This window comes from Callithrix jacchus, chromosome 3, assembly GCF_049354715.1.
Source record: "Callithrix jacchus isolate 240 chromosome 3, calJac240_pri, whole genome shotgun sequence".
In the NCBI taxonomy this organism is placed as follows: domain Eukaryota; kingdom Metazoa; phylum Chordata; class Mammalia; order Primates; family Cebidae; genus Callithrix; species Callithrix jacchus.
Genome location: NC_133504.1, coordinates 64,025,345 through 64,044,004, shown reverse-complemented (window position 1 = coordinate 64,044,004; position 18,660 = coordinate 64,025,345). Strand labels below are relative to the sequence as shown.

General features: G+C 34.5%; 1 long non-coding RNA gene across 1 annotated transcript; it reads right to left on the bottom strand.

Annotated features, from left to right (window-relative positions):
* Positions 1 to 6,634: 6,634 nt before the first annotated feature.
* Positions 6,635 to 18,594, bottom strand: LOC103791840 (uncharacterized). The gene is made up of 7 exons (XR_004740646.3): positions 18,510 to 18,594; positions 16,661 to 16,734; positions 15,042 to 15,183; positions 12,245 to 12,316; positions 11,859 to 11,945; positions 10,100 to 10,173; positions 6,635 to 8,552 (listed from the first exon to the last, which is right to left on the bottom strand). It is a non-coding gene; the product is annotated as an uncharacterized LOC103791840 (long non-coding RNA).
* Between the last annotated feature and the right edge of the window lie 66 nt (positions 18,595 to 18,660).

Here is an 18,660-nt window from a genome sequence, read left to right as displayed (position 1 = left end):
ATGGTCCAGTTAAGAATACATTTTAGAAAGCAGAAAAATCACAAAGATATGGAAAAACAGACAATAAAAGGTAATACATTTAGAGCACTAATTTAAATTTTAAGAAAGAAATACAACAAGGTAAAGAGAAACTCTAAAGTCATCAAAGAAATAATATCAAAATATTTTCAAAGACTGAAACATATTTGTCTTTCAGGATGTAAAAAGGCCTGCTGAGTACTCAACCCCGCGTAATGTATTGTTTTGTTTGTTTTGTGTTTTTATGGGGAGTGGCACACAATTTTGAAATACCAAAGATAAAGAGATAATCACAAAATCTTCTGAAGAGATTAACAAGCACAATAGTTCACATTACACAAATTTAGATTTAGAATCAGAACATCATAAGATTTTTCGAAAGAAACACTAGAAACTAGAAAATATAAGTTCAACATTTGGAAAAATACTAATTTCTATGCCAGAATTCCATCTTCAGTCAAATGCCATGTTCAATAATGTTTTTCATAATTGTAGAATCTCAAAAATGTAATACCCATAATTCCTTTCTCATAAATTTCTGGAGGAAATGTTTGCCTAAAATGAAAAAATAACAGAAAGAGGATAAGCAAAAGGAATGTCTGGGATGCTGGTGAAAGGAAGTCTGGGGGTTAGCAGCTTTGTAGCTTGCCCTAGAGATAAGCTGTTGCAGAAGCTGGCTTAAAAAAAGGGGGAGGGAGAAGAACCCAGGAGATTACATGATGTGTTTGTATAGACAGGATTTATAGCGTTTCTGGCATGTTGGAGTGATAAGTATGTGCAAATTAAACACATGATAAAACAAGTTATAAACTACAATAAAAACAGTTGCTCAAGAAACCATGTGTATTCAAAGTATAATACTAAGCTCAGATAAAAGCAAATTTATATACTCATAATAATAGAAACATTGAATAATATTTTAACCAAAAATTATAATAAAACTCTTTAAGGATAATGGAGAGAGATGAAGCATGTTTTTATATGTATAAGCTGATAGTTAAAAGAAATTTCACTGTGGGACATTAATAGAAACAGATAGTCTAAAGTGGAAAATCAAGAAACAGAAATATCAGAATACGATTTAGACACAAATACTGGTAGAAACCGCTTAAAGGTTTACAGTTCTTGCTCCTGGTGATTGGGTATCTTGGATAGGGAGATTGGAGCAATAGATCTCTGTTTGTTCATTGTACTGTAAAATTCTAATTTATTACATTGAAAACATTTTTTAAAGTATTTTTAAGAAACCATAATAATGTGAAATATGTTAAGCTCTAGAACAACCAAATATTTCCTTGGAAGATAATTATAAATGACATAATTAGTAAGTTGTAACCATGACATAAAGTTATTGAAACATAATGCTTTGAACATCTTCAATTATTCTTAAAATTTTGAAACCTTCTGATTTCTAAAAATGTATACTTTCATTAGTATATACATACTGAGTATATATACTTTTTCCACTATTTGTTTAGCATACCCTGTTTTTCACTGTCATTCATTCTGGACTCAAATTTTCAGAAATTCTAAATTAATGAAGTATAAATTAATGTATCATACCTACTAGACAGCAAAATCCAAAATACTGGCATGAATTCTGCATTTGAATAAATCTCAACTGAAAAGTAACAAAACTGAAAGAATCTCTGTGCAAGTTTAATATTTTACAGCATAAAAATGTCACTATTAAAATTTTTTTAAAAAAGAAAAGTCTCCATTAGCTATCCGAAGTTGAGAAAACACATAAACAAAAATGTTCCCCATTCTATTACTTGTGCATTATCAGGAGACTTCATTTCTGCAATTTTTATTCCCACCATCCATGTTAATTTTATGAAGAGTTAGTCTGTTGCCTTTTTACTAAAGTGAGAGGGCAATGGAAACATTAAGGGATTGGACTATAATGCATTTGTGAAGGTGAAATCTTAAAGTGAAATCAAATGGGACATAGGAAATCAAATGAGCTTAAGGATTTAACTATAACCATGGAATAAAAGGTTATTCAGTTTTGCAAATTCAAAGCAGTCTCTGACGAGTCTAATTAATGAATAAAATTCTTGTTTCTTTTACAATAGACCTTTAAACTATTTCTATTCAGCAGTCTTAAAATGATTTCACTAGGAGGTACTGGAGTTATTGAGCTGAAATAGCAGCTGCTGTTTTTCTTAGTTTCCTTTATTCCATAAAAGGATTTGTAACTTAATATCTGGCTTCAAAACACTTCACTGGCAACTCCTCTCTGCTTTTGTTTCTCCCTCAAAATCTAATCTAATTTAGAGTTTTCGAAGGAGATGCACTGGGTTCTTTTTAAAAGTAATTAAAAGCATGATACCTTTCATTCACTAATTTCTAAGCTGGGACTTACCTTTCAAAGAATTATTAAAGTAAAATAGGTAAAGTTTATCTAGAAAATACGATTATCTGGAGAAGGGAGGATCCATATATAAACTAAGCTCTCTGTACCTGTGGTTTAGCAAAATCCACAGGAAAAATAAAGTAGCTCTCAAATTGCGTTTTGAAATGTTCAGTGGGTGTCAACACATTAAATCCCTTAAAGATCTAGGTGATATATTTTTATGTTTGAATATGTATCTATTGTAAAAATATATTCAGTGCCTTTCTGGTAACAAAGAAGGGCTGAAACTGGCCCTGTATTTGACCACAGATTTACACAAGTTTCAACAAAATATTACTTAGACAAAAGTTTATGGTCTGGAATCTTTTGGTGAGTCATTTTAGAGTGAACAAAACTAAACCAAATGAGTAGGGAGAAATGTAAATGACTTTAAAAACCCTCTGATTCAATTAACTAAGGGCAAGCTCCCTCATACTTTTCACAACTAAGGATTCTTCTGAGGATACAAATAGGCTAATTAAATAGGTAACATTGTGCCTCTTAATTACTCTCATTTCTCCCAGAAAAATATTATATAAATTTAACAATCTACAGAAACTAAGACATATAGTTTCAACTTTATGTGATGAAATTAAGTTAGAAACACATTTACAGGTAAATTTGTATAATTCCATATGTCTTCCCCTAAAATGGAGTTCATTTATACAGAAGGAAGAATGGTTTAAATGGGATTGAAAAGATTTTTAAGATATTATAATTGTAAATATATTAATTCATTGAATTGTAAGCCTATAAATAATAGGAAATTCATTAAGAAACAGGTTTGCAGCTAATGAGACACGGCAAATCAGTATGTTAAATATATATGGAGCAGTTTTTAAAAAACAGATTGAATACAATCTGTAACGATTTAATGTATCCACCAAAATCTAAAAATAGATAATACATACAAAAGAATTTTATTCATCAAAGCACTTTTAAAATAAATAATCAAGGACTTTTCACCTACTGTAATCACTTTCATTAATGTGATTTGTAATTTTCTGTATATAAATATGGATCATTTAATAGAAATCTTTCTGAAATGGATTAAAAATATCTCTGCCTTATTAAAAGGCATGTGGGTGACAACATTTAACTTTTTCTTATGGACTGTTATCATTATGAACATCCCATATGTAGAACTTGGAGGTTTCTAATTCTCTGATATTATCATGTCTAATGATATTGCCACCTTTATCCTGTGATGAATCCCTTATTTTCTAGTCTACATACATATGTGACCAAGAAATAACTAAATGGTGATTTAAAAATTGGGTACTCACAGTGGCCTTATCATCTTGCCACTTTTCATATGAGAATATTTTTATCCGGATTAGTACTTGTAAGCACCTAGCACAAAGTTCCAACCTATAAAGTATTTATTTCATGTTTTTCTAAAATAAGTAAGTACATGAAGACAGTAAGCAAATAAATAAGTAACTTTGGGTGATAGATACACTGGTAGAATAAAACTATGAAACTTCAGCAGGACAAAATCTTCCTGAGAACTACAAGAAGTGAGCATTTTGTAACTACAGATTTTGCATGCAGAGGAAATAACATTTTCTATAACTAGAGCACATCTAATAATATAACTGAATGAACTGAGAGAAATCTTATAAAATGTATATTGGAAGCACACCTGAACACATGGTACATTCTAAAAGTGCCCATTATATTGACTTTCAGCATCTTTAAGCATTTTCATTACTTCTTGACTACAAATCAGAATCAAATTTTTGCAAAGGCCAATCAAAGGAGGCACACAGTCAGAGTGGTCAATTTTGACACTCTCATCAGTTTCTATGTGAAATGTAGTTGTTCAAATAACAGAAACTAGATATTTCTTTGCTTTTTATTTCCTTGCTTGTATTTTACTGTTAGCTACTCCCCATGAATGATAATGGTTTTATTAAGGTAAACAAGAAATTCCTCCAAGGGTTCCTGCTGGGTCCGCAACATCCTGAACCAGTGTTTTATCTCCACTAACATTTTTTTAAAATACTACCTCATATTTCTGCAAAAAAGACAACTATCAAAAAATGGAAACTTATTCTACATCTCTTTAAAAGCCATCTTGCCATTAGAATGACAAGTTATTTCAGTGCTTCTGCCACTAATTTAATGTTTGGGGCAAATTAACTAGTGGGTAAACATTCAATTTGGTGGCTAGTGAGAAATCAGCTTTAAATCAACTCCTGAAGGAAACCTTAAAAAAGAACAACCAAATTTCTGTTTTTGGGTTTTCTCTTCTCATGGCTTAACAACCATATTCACTTAATATCCCATTCAACCAAATATCTGTATTCTATAACCTCCACAAATTTCATAGGAAACAAGTACTTAATTTTCAGTTAAGAGATTCCTTTAACTTGCTCTGCTTTTTCTGTTTTCTATGGCACTTTTAATGTCTTAGTATTCTAGATGATTTATTCATTTAATATACTTATTTAATATTGTTTGCCTATACACACACACAAATGAAGACAAGAACCATCTTCACTAATGTGTCCAAGCATCTTGGCATATACAGATGCTCAATATATATTTGTTGAATGAATAAATGAATTAAGCAAGTAATCAAAATTTCTTGCCATTTTTCATTTCAAAGTGAAATTACATAGAGCATTACAAGTTATTAATTTCTGGAAGGCTCTATATTATGTAAATGTGAGTTCACAAATTTAAAGTTTCGAATATCTAGATGATCATATAAGTCCATGTAGGCACAATCTATATAAAGGATTTTTCCTAGGTCTTAGCTAAATATGCAAAATAAGTCAGATATATGGCAACATCCATATCTTGAAGATGTTTATTTTATTATCTTAATTTAACCTAGGCAAGAGTAATGGAAAGTATTGAAATTTCAACAATACTACTAAGAGAGACATACATTACGGGAATGTGGTAGTTTTAGGTCTAGTATTAGTTTCAGGCGAAAAGTTGCTCATTCTCAATACACTACTATCTGACTCAGGGGCTAACAAGGCGAGGAAATTATTCTAAAAGGGAAGATGAAACCTGAGACCCATTGCATGTCTCCAACCCAAAAGAGACTCTTCGGTTGGTCTCCCATTTTAGCAGATTTTCATGGCTTCACTTTTTAAAATGAACTTAGTTCAATACAGTTAACCAAAATCTCCTCGGGTTTCTATAGATGTATTCCTATTTTTAGCACCAAATGCTGGCGTGTTCAGACTTTCAAATGCTGAAGAACTATATCTTATCAAAAAGCAATAAAAATTCATTGAAAGGTACTTAAGAAACATACAAGTTTTGAGACTCTATCTGTAGGACTTTGAAAAAGAACATGGAAATAATATGAAGAAATAGTTTCAATCTGGATTTATTTTAATCTGCTTATTTCATATGAGAATAAATAATCTTGCTATATCTGCTTGTGTTAAATGGTGCAAAACAATCAGCCAGCATGATTGTGAGCATATGCAAATAAGAATACCTACTGAAAAATTACAAATTGGTTATGAGTCAAGAACTAATAGTAATTGACTATATTAAAATGAATAAACAAATTATGGTAAGGGAAGGAACATACAAATAAAACAAATAAAAATCCCACAGCCAAGAAAACACAAATAGGCCAGATGTGGCAGCTCATGCCTGTAATCCCAGCACTTTGGAAGGCTGAAGTGGGAAGATCTCTTCAGCTAAGGATTTAGAGACCAGCCTGGGTAACATAAACAGACCTCGTCTCTACTAAAAATAATGATATTAAAATTAGGGGGGCATGGTGTTGTGCTCCTATAGTGCGAGCTACTTGGGAGGCTGAGGTGGGAGGATTGCTTGAGCCTAGGGAGTTTGAGCCTACAGTGAGTAAGACCTGTCTCAAAAAGGAAGAAAAAAAGAAAGTAAAAACAAATAAAGATGAAGTAATGTTTACTTATCAGAGGTTGTATTCTGTAATGTCAGCCCTGTACTGAGACTATCACATTCTCAATTTCCTCCTCTATACATGAGAAATTTTCATTAGATAAAATGATTTCAGTTTAAAATGAAAAGGGGTGTCACATGTTACAAGGTTCAATATGTAAAACAAAGCAACAGGAAAAGCATGCAGGGCACCAGAGTTTGACCTGTTTACCTCTCTGACTCTAATTCCTACCACCCCATATGTCCCTTAATAATTGTCATTAAAACCTTTAGATACATTTTGCAAAAGTTTCTGGAAGGAAAGAAGTTGATAGACTGCTCTAATTCTGAACATTTTTATTCTCTATGAGATGCCACAGTATAGCTATTGATCATCAATTTAAGATTTATTCTCTTTCTTCATACCATATATAATTTTCTTATCATTCTTGTGAATATAATACTTTCAGGGTATATATCAGACATAAAGAACAGCAATTTTGTACTTAACTTTCTCAAAGATAGATATCATACTTCAGGGTAATAAGTCAGAAAAGTATTGCATTTTCACAACTTAGCAGTCAAAGCATATTTGCTTGTAACTTTTAAAACAGAAAATAAAAGAGACAGAATAAAAAATTCTCTGTCATTGGCTTGATATGTAATTCTAAGAGTTAATTTAGTTTTAAATTCTCATTTTAATATTAAATCAAGTGGTCAATGAGTATTATACACTTTCTAATGTATCCTTATTTAGCAAATTTTTAAAATGAATCTTAACTAATATTCAGAATAAACTTGAGATTCAAAATACTTCTCACGAGCATTCTCTCATCAGAGGAAGTTTATTTGGTGTTCTTACATTAACACCAAAAACAGGAGGTGGTTAACAAATGGGGATAGAATGACAATAAGCATAAATATAAAATTGTTAAACGATTGGAAAATCTTCTATCGACCTGCAGTAACACACGGAATTTAGCTGTGTATACTGCCACCTATAATTCGCTGAAATATAACACCTTCTTAGATAGAAGAACATTCACAAATATTCCTGAATGCAATGAAATTCTGCAAGGACAGTGTGAACATCAACAATTTAAGACAAAAGCACCATATTAAATAGAAATCCTTAGATATCATGGCATTTATCTTTTTAATTAATTTTAAAAATTAAATAAAAGCTTAAGATGTATTACATTTATGCTTTTACCATGTAAAATTCTTCTTTGCATACAACAGATCTGATTTTGAAACAGAGAAATAATTAGGAGTTATTGTTATAGTCCCTAACTTAATAATCAATCAGATCTTAGGCTCCCAAGCATACCCTTATTTTAAACATAAAAACACTCTATCAATTATGAGAATGCCAGCTAAACACAAACTACTAATTTGAAAAAGAAAAAAAAATATTTTTACTTAGAGAAGCATTTGTTTTAAAATTATAAATGAATTTTTCCATCTCAGCCTAGCCTACTTCTGATATGTTGTTAAAAAGAATAATGATAAAGATCAATAGACTTTTAAAATAAACAAATCATGTGTTCTGGGTTAAATATTTACTCATTCTTTGCCTTTCTAAGATAAACATAATCTTATTTTAATTCTAGGAAAAAGTATAATTAATCAGCTAAGAACCAATATACCAAAACAAATAAAGACATAAAAAAACCTTTAGGAAAATTCCAATGTGAATTGCAATAAGAAATAAATAACTACCAAAAACATCAGTGACTTATTTTCAATCTGGACTGAATTTGTCAGTGCTATATGTGCATGTTAGAAATAACAGACCTCAGGATTCCAAAAAATACTGTCTACTTGGGCCCTGAAAATCAGCTTACTATTTAATATCTTTCCAACTGAAATAAGCCGCCTTCCTGAGTGTCTTAAATTTTAACACCAAAACTTGGGTTTTTAAAAAATCCTCTTAATGAGGAATATTTTAAAAGCCTAACAATCCTACTTACCCACTCTTCCTACTCCAATGTCAAGAGACTTACATTTTAATAACAGCATGTCCAAAGTCCACCCTGAAAGTATATATATTTTCAAGCCTCAGTTTCCCCTTCCAGCATCTTTATCCGTTGCTACCATCAGTGATTTCACATGACTGGGGCTACCTAGGTGTAGCTCACAAAAGAAGGTCACTTTCCATTGATTGCCTTGCATCATGGAAAGAACTTCCCATTTCTGCTGTCCTTCAGAAACTTCTGGTTTTTGTTGTTGTTGTTTGTTTTTGCCTTGGGGAGTAGACCTGAAAGGTACAATGTTAAGCCCGGTTTTAAAACACATATCTGAGTGACATAAATATTCAGTACTCTATAGGTTTAGTTATCCCATAGTTTTATACTTTTAGTGAATGCTTAAACCCATCTGGAATTCATATTCGTACATTGTATAAAATGAAAAAACTAAACTTTCCTTTTCACAACAGTTGTGAAAATTCTCCATTTTAATCCATGTATACTCCATGTGTCCTGTCATCTGATTTAGTGTGATCATGTCTGTTTCACAGATCTGTTTCTACTTTATTATGACAAAAACAAAGGTTTAACTACAATTGCCATTTTTCCCTCACGTGTGTACACAAGTGTTCACGTGCATGTGTTTTACATTTCCACTTAAATTCTTGCATTCTGGACAACCAACCTCTGCTTTATTAGCTGGCCAAAATACAGAGTTAAGTATTTATAAACTCCATAATATCTAAATGACAAACAATATGAGCGTGTCAGTTATGAAATAAAGAAGACTGGGGCTAGCCATCAACCCAAGAGAAGAAAAAATATGTATATTATGGAGACCAACATAACATATTTGCATTGAAATATCTTCATTTCAGGAGGTTGAAGAGCAGAGAAACTAGAAGTGTCCCCCCTGGCTTGAAAATCAAGACATTGTTTTGAATCTAACAGGTCAATAAACCTTTCTTTTTAACTTAGCCCTGCAACATGCTTTGAAATTAAAGTACCTTCCGATTCTACCTAGGGCAGCAAATGTTTTTCTGTCTAAGCCATATCTTCTCTTAACATCTAACATTCTCATCTCAGGGGTTTCCTATTAGTATGACATCATGACTTTATAAAATGAACAAAACAATTCGGAATACGGGCCATTGTACTTACTCTATACATATTTATATATTCAATATAGTATTATGAAATGAAAAGAAAATCCAAATACAAAAGAAAATTATAAGAAGAGATATGACTTTTGAATAGCAGTAGTTTGGATAAATGCACTGTGTTAATTGGGAGACATCAAGCATTGTAACAGACTTGTGATTAGGTATGGTAAATTTTTCATTTTAGGTAAGTTTTCTAAAAATAACTAATTTTAAAAGACTTGTTACAAATACAGATTATTAAAAACATAGCTTGTAATATTGAGTACAATATCTTAGAAATATATTTTAAAATTTAAAACAGAAAGTTAAAAAGTCAAGCATTCATTCATCCAGTCAGCACAACTTCATTAAGTACTAGTTATACAGCCAACAAATCCATCCAAAACTGTGAAAAACTGAATGATTATCAGGTTCCTTGGGCTTAAGCAATACTTTTACCACTTGTATTGTCCAGCAAAATGTAAATATGTTATTGTTAAATTAGATACTTGGTTAGGTAGTCTGACTAGGTGTGGTTAAAAAAAAGAAGTTTTGAGAAAATCAGCAATCAGCACTTTACCATTAAATTAAACCAGCAGCCAAGGTTCTCAAATATATATGCTAATGAACAAGCAATAATATTAGGCTTTATCATAATTCTGAGACTGAACACTGGCTATTAGCCCAAGACATACCAAAAGCATTTCTCAGGTGTGAATGCTGAATAAGGATCTCATGCATTTCTATTGACATCAAATTGGCCAAGTTTCTGGTGGAGATGGGGAAAACATAAATCAAGTGAAACAAAATTGAGGACTGGTGGAATTATACATTTAAGCAACTAGGTCCAAATTCAGCATATTGGCCCATAATTTAAAACATTCATTTGCTGTTTCTACGATCTTTATAGAAAAGTGTTTTACCATCCCTGCCTTCATTTCTTTACTGTTCAAATCTCTCTAACCCTCTCCCGATATTTCTTTCTACCCATCTGACCCACTGTTGCCCTTAAAATCATAAAAGCTGTCCTTCTATAGAAATCTTTGCTTAATTTATTTTATTCAGGTGTTTTCTTTTTCCTCCAAGCCTTTAGCACTCGTAGGCATTATATGTTTTAATATTTTTCATACTGTTAAGGAAGTTATTTAAACATACACACACACACACACACACACACACACACACACACACACACTCCTTTATCAAATTGATTGCAAAATCAAGGATTATAAAATCCTTGAGAAACATGTATCATAATTTACATTTATTTTCCATTCTCTCACTATTCCTATGGCTGGGCTCCAATGCAGCACCAATGCGTGTTTTTGAGAGTTTTTACTTCTCAAACTGTAATAATTGCTAAAGAAAATGTTAATAAAAGCTATCACAGGCAGAAAATAGCATGGAGGCAAACGCTCAAAAGAAAGTTCAAATACAATTGAGGCTTAAGGTTTAGAATTGAATATTCTAATGAATTCATTCTATTTTAGGAGGTTTATTTTTTACCAATCTGTTTTTAATTTTCAGAATTTTAGCACTCATTGGCATGAATAGAGTAGAAGGTATTAATATGTTGCACTAAAGAATTGGAAAAAAACTAAATGACTATCAAATTAGAGCCCTTTAATCATAAAACTTTGACAAATATTTAAATAAGATAACTTTTAAAATAAATGAGCTATCTGGTTATCAAAATACTTTTTCTAATATATATGCCTATTAGTTTTATTATATAAATTTTAACTTACAGAAAATATAAGTTTATCTAAAAGAAAGCAAATAAAATTGCTATATGATTATGGAAAAAGCTTATAGTTGACTTTTACGTTTTTGAAGCTTAACTAAAATTTAATTAGTTGTCTTCTTCATTTATCATTTGCATCTATTTTTCAAAATCCTTCAAAATACGGACATGGTAAATTTTTGGTACCTGCTTAGTAAATAATACATATTTGATTAAGGAAATAAAACCCCCAAGAAAATTTTTCAACAAGTATCTATTTACAGACTACCTCATCCAAAACATCTTACCATACACATAGTTAACATTTACTGAGAATCAACTATAGAATAAGAATTTTACCTATATATCATTTCAGTTGAAGCCTCAAAATAACAAGGTCAATGTACCATCATAGTGTAATAAATGTTTCAAATGTTTGACACACTTAATAGGGCTTCAAAGTTATTTGGCCAAGTTCAAATACTTTGAGAAGCAAGAATATGAACCCAAATTTGGTTTCATTCTCAAGGCTATGTTCTTCACAAATTTACAGTATCATCTCCTGTCATAGTTGGGTATCTTCAGAAATGAGTAAAGGAGATGTACAACCTAACCTATAGAGTCCACATTACATATACTCTGAATTACCACTGATTATACTTGTAAAATAAACATAATATTTTTTCTTCTGTCAGTTCTTAGACCAAAATATTAATACAAATTCTACTTACAGTAGTAAATATGCTGCCACAATCATCTTTGTTTGATTATGTCTTTAGAAATTTGAAGATACTTTTAAGTTCTTATCCATTTTTCTCCTGGCAGGAATAAATTTAATTGTTTAATTTTGAAAAATGTATAATTAAAACCATTTTAAAGCAACACTGAAGAAGAAATTAGCATGAAGTGATACTTGAAATTCATTTAACGAAACACATATCCCCTTTTAAAGATGGATTCAGAAATGTGTACTAAATAAACACCAATATCTGCACCATGTAAACTGGGTACATTTCTTGATTTTCCTTTGCTTTCAATCTCTGATGAGTTAAGAGAACATGGCATACTTCTGGGATCATTGATCAGTGTTCTTTAGGAATGAATGAAGCACAGGTACCTTTCTTTTGAACTTGTTTCATCAGTTTTCTTGTTCCTTCGTTAAAATCTATAATTTCCACGTTGGGCACTTCTGCACAAGAAAGAGATAGCTGCTTATAATATCACTCTCTTGTAAGAAAATATATTCAAGCTTTGTTTCACTGATAAAAAGTCTTAAAAAAAAGAAAACCCTCAAACATGTTTATGGATTCCTCCATCACCCAAGTCAATGTTGTACTAGCCAATTTGACTAGGATAAAATCAGCATTTCTGTCTGTCCAAAATCTTGATTAACTCCACTTCTAAGTTAATTTGAATTTTTTGTTTGTTTTACCTCCTAAGTAAATTCAATTCAGATAGACTGAAGAAAGCCCATGGGTAATAAAATGAGCCTGTATAAGCAGCAAAAGATCTGGATTTGAATTCTGTAATAATCTGGTGAGTTACTTAAAATTCTGAGCATCTTATTAGCCTTAATTATAATGTCGGGATAATGAAACTTATATAGATGGGGAATATCAAATATAACTTATGTAACAATTCTAGGTACAGATTAATCTGTTTAAAAACCATTTGTAACTTTCACCTAAAAAGAATAGATGAAATTGCAATAAAATAGAACAATAAAGTACAGCATTTGCTAAGTCCATTTAAATAACATGTCATGGAAATAAAGTTTCTTATACAGTTATACTAACCACATAGGGAAACTGAGAGAAATACTTTTTTTTCATTGAATTATCTCTTTTACTGTTTGTTCTGATTTACTGTTAATTCTAATGTAATTCTAATTATTCATGTAATTCTCAAGCTGTGTGTTATATTCTTTTGATAAGGTATTTCCCCAATAATGCTTTAAAACTCTTCTGAATATAGCTTTATGATTTGCAACCCTATTCACAATTTGAGGAATCTTATTGTGTATTTTAAAAATCAAGGGGTTTCCTTTTAAGACAATCGTTTACACTTCCCAGACAAACAGTAATACATTCTGGTTTTGTATCACTATCAAATAAGAAGTAAAACTATTGGGTAAGAAAAAAAAAGAATTCTTCCTTGACAACTTCTCTCTTAGTCATATAAACTCAATTGGGACTCACAATTAATTTTTGAAATTGTTATATGTTGACCTCCATATTTGAAGCTTCATTTTTCTGCCTCTGGACCACATCGGTAAAACCCACACATCTCCCCATTAGGCAAATCAGCTGGGTTTTTAAATATGATATCTTATAGTTCTTATTTACAATCCTAATCACATCATTGATTTCAGTAAAAGTAGTTATTAATACTGTAAAAAGCAGAAACAGGGATTCAATGACGTTTTCTCTGTTCTTTTTTTTTAATAAACTTGGATAATTAAGATTAAACCTAATAATGTGACTTTAGAGGCCTCTGGGTGATTAGAAGTTTCCTGTGGTTGAGGATGCAACACAGCACAGACACCACCTTCACTTAAAATTCAACATACTTCCCAAAAAATAGCCACTTATACAAACCACAAATGGTTAAATAAAAATGTTAGGCATCGTCAATAATCATAACACAAAGGAAACTAGATTTTTGTGTTTTTCAGACTCAAAACACAAACAGCACATAAAATTTTATTTAATTGATTTTTTTCTGTAATTTAAGACAACCCCTAGGGTATATTTTGTCTACTAAGGCTAGAAAACTAAGGCGCCTGACCTTTTTGCTAGCCCAGGTATGTTTCTAATGCTGTAAAGAAAAAAACATTTTTTTATCTGAAAAAGATAGGATAAAACAAATATGAAGAGGCTAAGAGACATTTTGGAGAAATAAGGTTTTTTAATATCCAAAGCAATGGAAGAAAAGGCTAAGAAGAGGTAATGCATTTTGATTTTTAGAAAAAGAATTCATGAGGCAATAAAGACTGTCATTCTGAATGAGATCTATTTATTTGCATTCTGAATGATGGTATGGAACAAACAAAAGTTTGCAAAGGACTATTTACTATCAAAAGACACAATATGTGAAGAATCTGACAAGAACGCATGTTCAATGTTTCTCATCAACCCACCTCCCCAAAAACCCAAAGAAAATATTTGCATATATATGTATAGGTAAACACACACACACACACACACACACACACACACACACACACACTTGGAATCAGCATCACAAACCAGTGCCCAATTTAAAAACATTCCCGGACCTCTTATTGATCAATTTCTCTTATAGAAAGAAGCAGAGTATAGTATCTGAACTGAAACATTATTATTAGAAAATGATATTGTGAGCATTAGGATGTATAATTCATGTTGCTTTCATTTGCTCAGACCATTGTAAAAATCCATAAATCATTTTTTGTTCATGTATTGCTTAAGTGCAATTTGTCATTTTGCATTAGAGGGTGGCTTCAGCTCATTCAGTGCTTTTAATTCACTGTTTAGAGTTTAACAAAATGCTGGCCCTGTTGGATAACTGAAAAGGCACTGAAATGTGAAGCCACAGCAATATTAACTAGGTTAAAGAAAATGGAGAAGCACATTTCCACTTTAAATATCAAGATAATGGTGCTTGATGGCATATCCAGTATTTTCAGACCCAAGAACAAGGATTGGGTTGTTCTCTGATGGGTTTGAAGGATTAAAACACGGTAACTAAAGAGTTACCTAAATACTTAAAATAACATATGCTATGAATCTTTCCCAGAAATTTTAGTCAACATTCACTTTTTACTATAGATGAACAAAAACTAACACAACATCTGTGGCTTTGGCTCTAAAGCCTTGCCTTCCCATCTCTTAAGTTAGGTTACACTACCACAAATAAACCTATTTCATGCTTACCCATAAAAGATGCAACGCAATTTGGGCCTTTTGTATTTGCTCTAGGGGCTGTGATTGCTGGGAATGACAAGTGCCAGGAACAAGCATCTAGTTCAATCCTGGTGGAGCCTGGTTATTGATGAATTAATTTTTTTTTCCAATTCTAAAAAAAAGAAAAAAGAAAAAAAACTTCCCTCAAAGCTCTAGGCACGCAGCAATAATAAGAGGATTTAGAAACAAATTGCTTTCGAGTCATGTTAAATCATTGCAAACACTCATTTATCCAAAGGCTGGATAACAAACTTGTTTCTGACCCACCCTTTGCAGCAAAGGGCAGAAAAGAAAGCAACCCCTTAACCCAGTTTCAAAGTTTGTAAAACACACTTGTGGGATCCTTAGCGCCCCCCTATTTCTGCTGCACTTAAAGCCCAATGAAATAAAAAATATGCACTATCATTGTAATATATAAACCAGGACTTTTATGAAAATTGATTTTGATAACTTCCCTCAAAATAATAAAACTGCTTTTCCTCTGCTTCTTAGGGTGCCCTTTGTCCTGGCTCAAACAGTTTGTAACTCTTGGAGGGTAGACAGGGGAGGGTGAAGAAGGGAGGGTTATTATGTTCACTAGATTTCCTCCTCCTTTTCCGCTCCAGTAATGGGGGGATTCAAGAACACAGAATGTACATGACACTTTAAAGAGGTAGTCAGCCTCATTACTGAGGCTGCCGTATATGTAAGCATCACCTCACTAAATTCTGGGGTCCACGGTAGTAAGAACGAAAAAGAAAAATGCAGGGATCTGTTTGATTGACACAGCAAAGGAAAAAGTAAACCTGTTACATTTAAGAGGCATTTTAAAAGGAAAATTTTAAGTGTTGTTTTGTTTTCTGGGTGACGGGGTGTGGTTGTTTTAATGGCTCTAGGGAAGGAGACACAGAACGCTATTAATGTCAATATTTGATCTTGGCTCCAAACAAAATGCTCTTGGAATTGCCCTTGGCTGGAGCTATCTAACGGGAGGCGGAGGACGAGGCTCTGTTCTGTTCTGCCGGGAAGAAGACCCCACCGTCACCCCGCCGGTCCTTGGCTGGCGCCACCGAGACTACAAGTCGGAGAGGCGAGACCTCTAGGGGGTCTGGGCTCAGCGATGCTGGTGCAGACACAGACCCTTGCGACCCAAGAAATCCCGTAGAGCCCCCAAAAGGCGAGCTCTGACCAACAAGGGCTCCAAAGCAAAATTCTCTAGCCTGCCCTATGCTGATTTCGCCGCTAGGAGACGCCTGTAACCCACGTTTGCGGAAAGAGTTCCATTCAAACACATCTGCCACCAAAAAAAAAAAAAAAAAAAAAAAAAAAAGCAGCTCAAGCTCAAGTGCTACAGTGGATGTAGTGATTATTTACAGGCAAATCTGGCCATCTCTCCATGTTTTCATCTCCACCTCTGGAAGCACTCTGGCTTTCAGCATACGACCCAAGTCAGCTCAAACTTCTACATTTCGGGGACAGAAACCCTCTTACCCAGTTACTGGATCTGCGTTGTCATTCAGCTGCACGTCTCTCACATGCAAACACGCGCGCATTCGCGCGCACACACACAAGTGTTTCCATGCTCACAAATGAACACATTAGAAAATTACCGTTATTTTTTTAAAGGCTCCAGGATTCTGACGAGTCAGCTTGAAGACCTCAAAACATTTCATTTCCTGCAGATCTGAAGAAAAAGAAAGGGGGAGGGGGTGGGGTGGGAAGTACAGATGCAATACCGTATTAATATTCAGATACACTATAATCTCCTTTTCATTGATCCACAGGTCCCTTTATACACTGCCGCTCCATTCTCAGCCGCAGACGTGATGCTAAAATCATTTTAACTGCAGCGGTTTTCGCTTGGCTTTGGCCAGTCTTCAATTTACTGCAGCTGGTAAAGGATTAGCCATTTTTGCTGCCATCCTTTCCTTCTAAGAGCTCAAAGGCAGGACCCATCTTCATGAAAGAGCCAAGTGCGGGGACCAGGGGGACGGGTCGTTGGCCCCGGGGGGAAGCGCAGAAAGCAGGGCAGTAGACGTGCATTCGCGGGACTCTCAGAAGCATGTCTCCGGCTACAATCACGCCCATGGACACTTGCCCTCCTCAATTCCCTGCCAGAAGGGAATGGCAATGTACCTCTGGGTCGGGAAAAGGACTCTACTTCTCCCGCAGGTTGTGGTGGTGGTATTCTCGGATCATTCATTATCAGAAAGCAGCAAAGGACCTTCCTATCTCTTTGCATAAGAAGAAGATTGAATAGGGGGCTTCTGTAGTGAATAAACAAAATTCCTTGCTAGTAGCCCGTTAATTAAAATATATATATTTCTATATCTTTTTTTTGAGAATTGGCATTCTATCCACTCTCCAGCATTAAGGAGTTCGCGCTGTTTTAACTTCACAAGAACTAGCTGTGTGGATGTGTCGCGTTGCCCCTGTGCCTCCGGAATAGGCACTCACAGCTGGTCAAGCGCGTTCTTCAGAACTCAGGGAGGCTCCGTGGGGGCTTAAACAGAGCTGAGCTCTGGGCCAGAGAGGATGGATGCAAGTACCGTGCATGTGCAAACGTGTTCGCAGATACCCGCAGCGGTGCACACTTGGGTCCCGCGTATGCACGGCTCCTGCCCACCACCCCTCCCGTGTTCGCCGCCGCCCCACTGTCCTCATCCAGCGGGCTGACCCCAGGCTCCGCAGAAATCAGTGGTCTAGTGGTCTAGTCTAGCCTGGTGGGGAAGAGGGTTCGATCTCCAATTGAAAAAAAAAAAAAAAAAATTAGAAAATAGCCGGCGTTCCCAGCCGCTGCGTGGCACTTGACTGCACAAGGCGCAGGGATATCAGAGACTCTTTGCAGCGCCTGGCGGTGCTGAGTGCCGGGTGCCCGAGAGCCCAGCGTTAGGATGGCGGGCTCGAAGGAAGCGGCTCAAAGCAAACTCCTCATCACTGATGAACGCGTTCACAGGTCAAAGCTAGGTCCTCAAGTGAGTTAATCTATTTGGTAAGGTATTTTGTGAATATATATTTAGGGAGGAAAGAGGCGCGTCGAACGGGTTTGCACGTCTATAAGCGCTGTCATCCCACACCCTATAGCGTGAATTCCTCCGCTTTTTAGGACCCACCTCCACCCCCCTACTCCGACTGCTTCTCCGCTTTCCACACGGCCACTTCAGACCCCTCACGCTTAGATTGACACATGCCGTATAATACCTACTTTTTAAATGCCCTGCGAGTCTGTTAGGATCTCTTAATTAGGTAACCCTTGCCAATTAGTGGCCCCTGCTCTACTTTTTCCCCTTCTCGATGATTTATTTCCATGATCTGTTTTAGGGAAAATACCTTAAAGGAAAAAAAAATGTTAGCATCATTGGAAATCCCGCTCCTCAGAGAGGATACCGCAGCTGTTGCTATTATGTTTTCACATTTGCTGATGCAAACAGGGGAACCTCTCTATTCCCTCCCCATTACCTGCGACTGGGGACTGGGAACTTTCCGCGGCAGTGTCCCCAGTCAGCGCCTCGGGACCTGCGGGGCTGTTCTCGCTCTCACACTCACACTCACCCCGGCCGCCCGGGCGAGAGTTCTGTCCCGCCCCTCCCGGCTGCCGCGTGACGTTCTG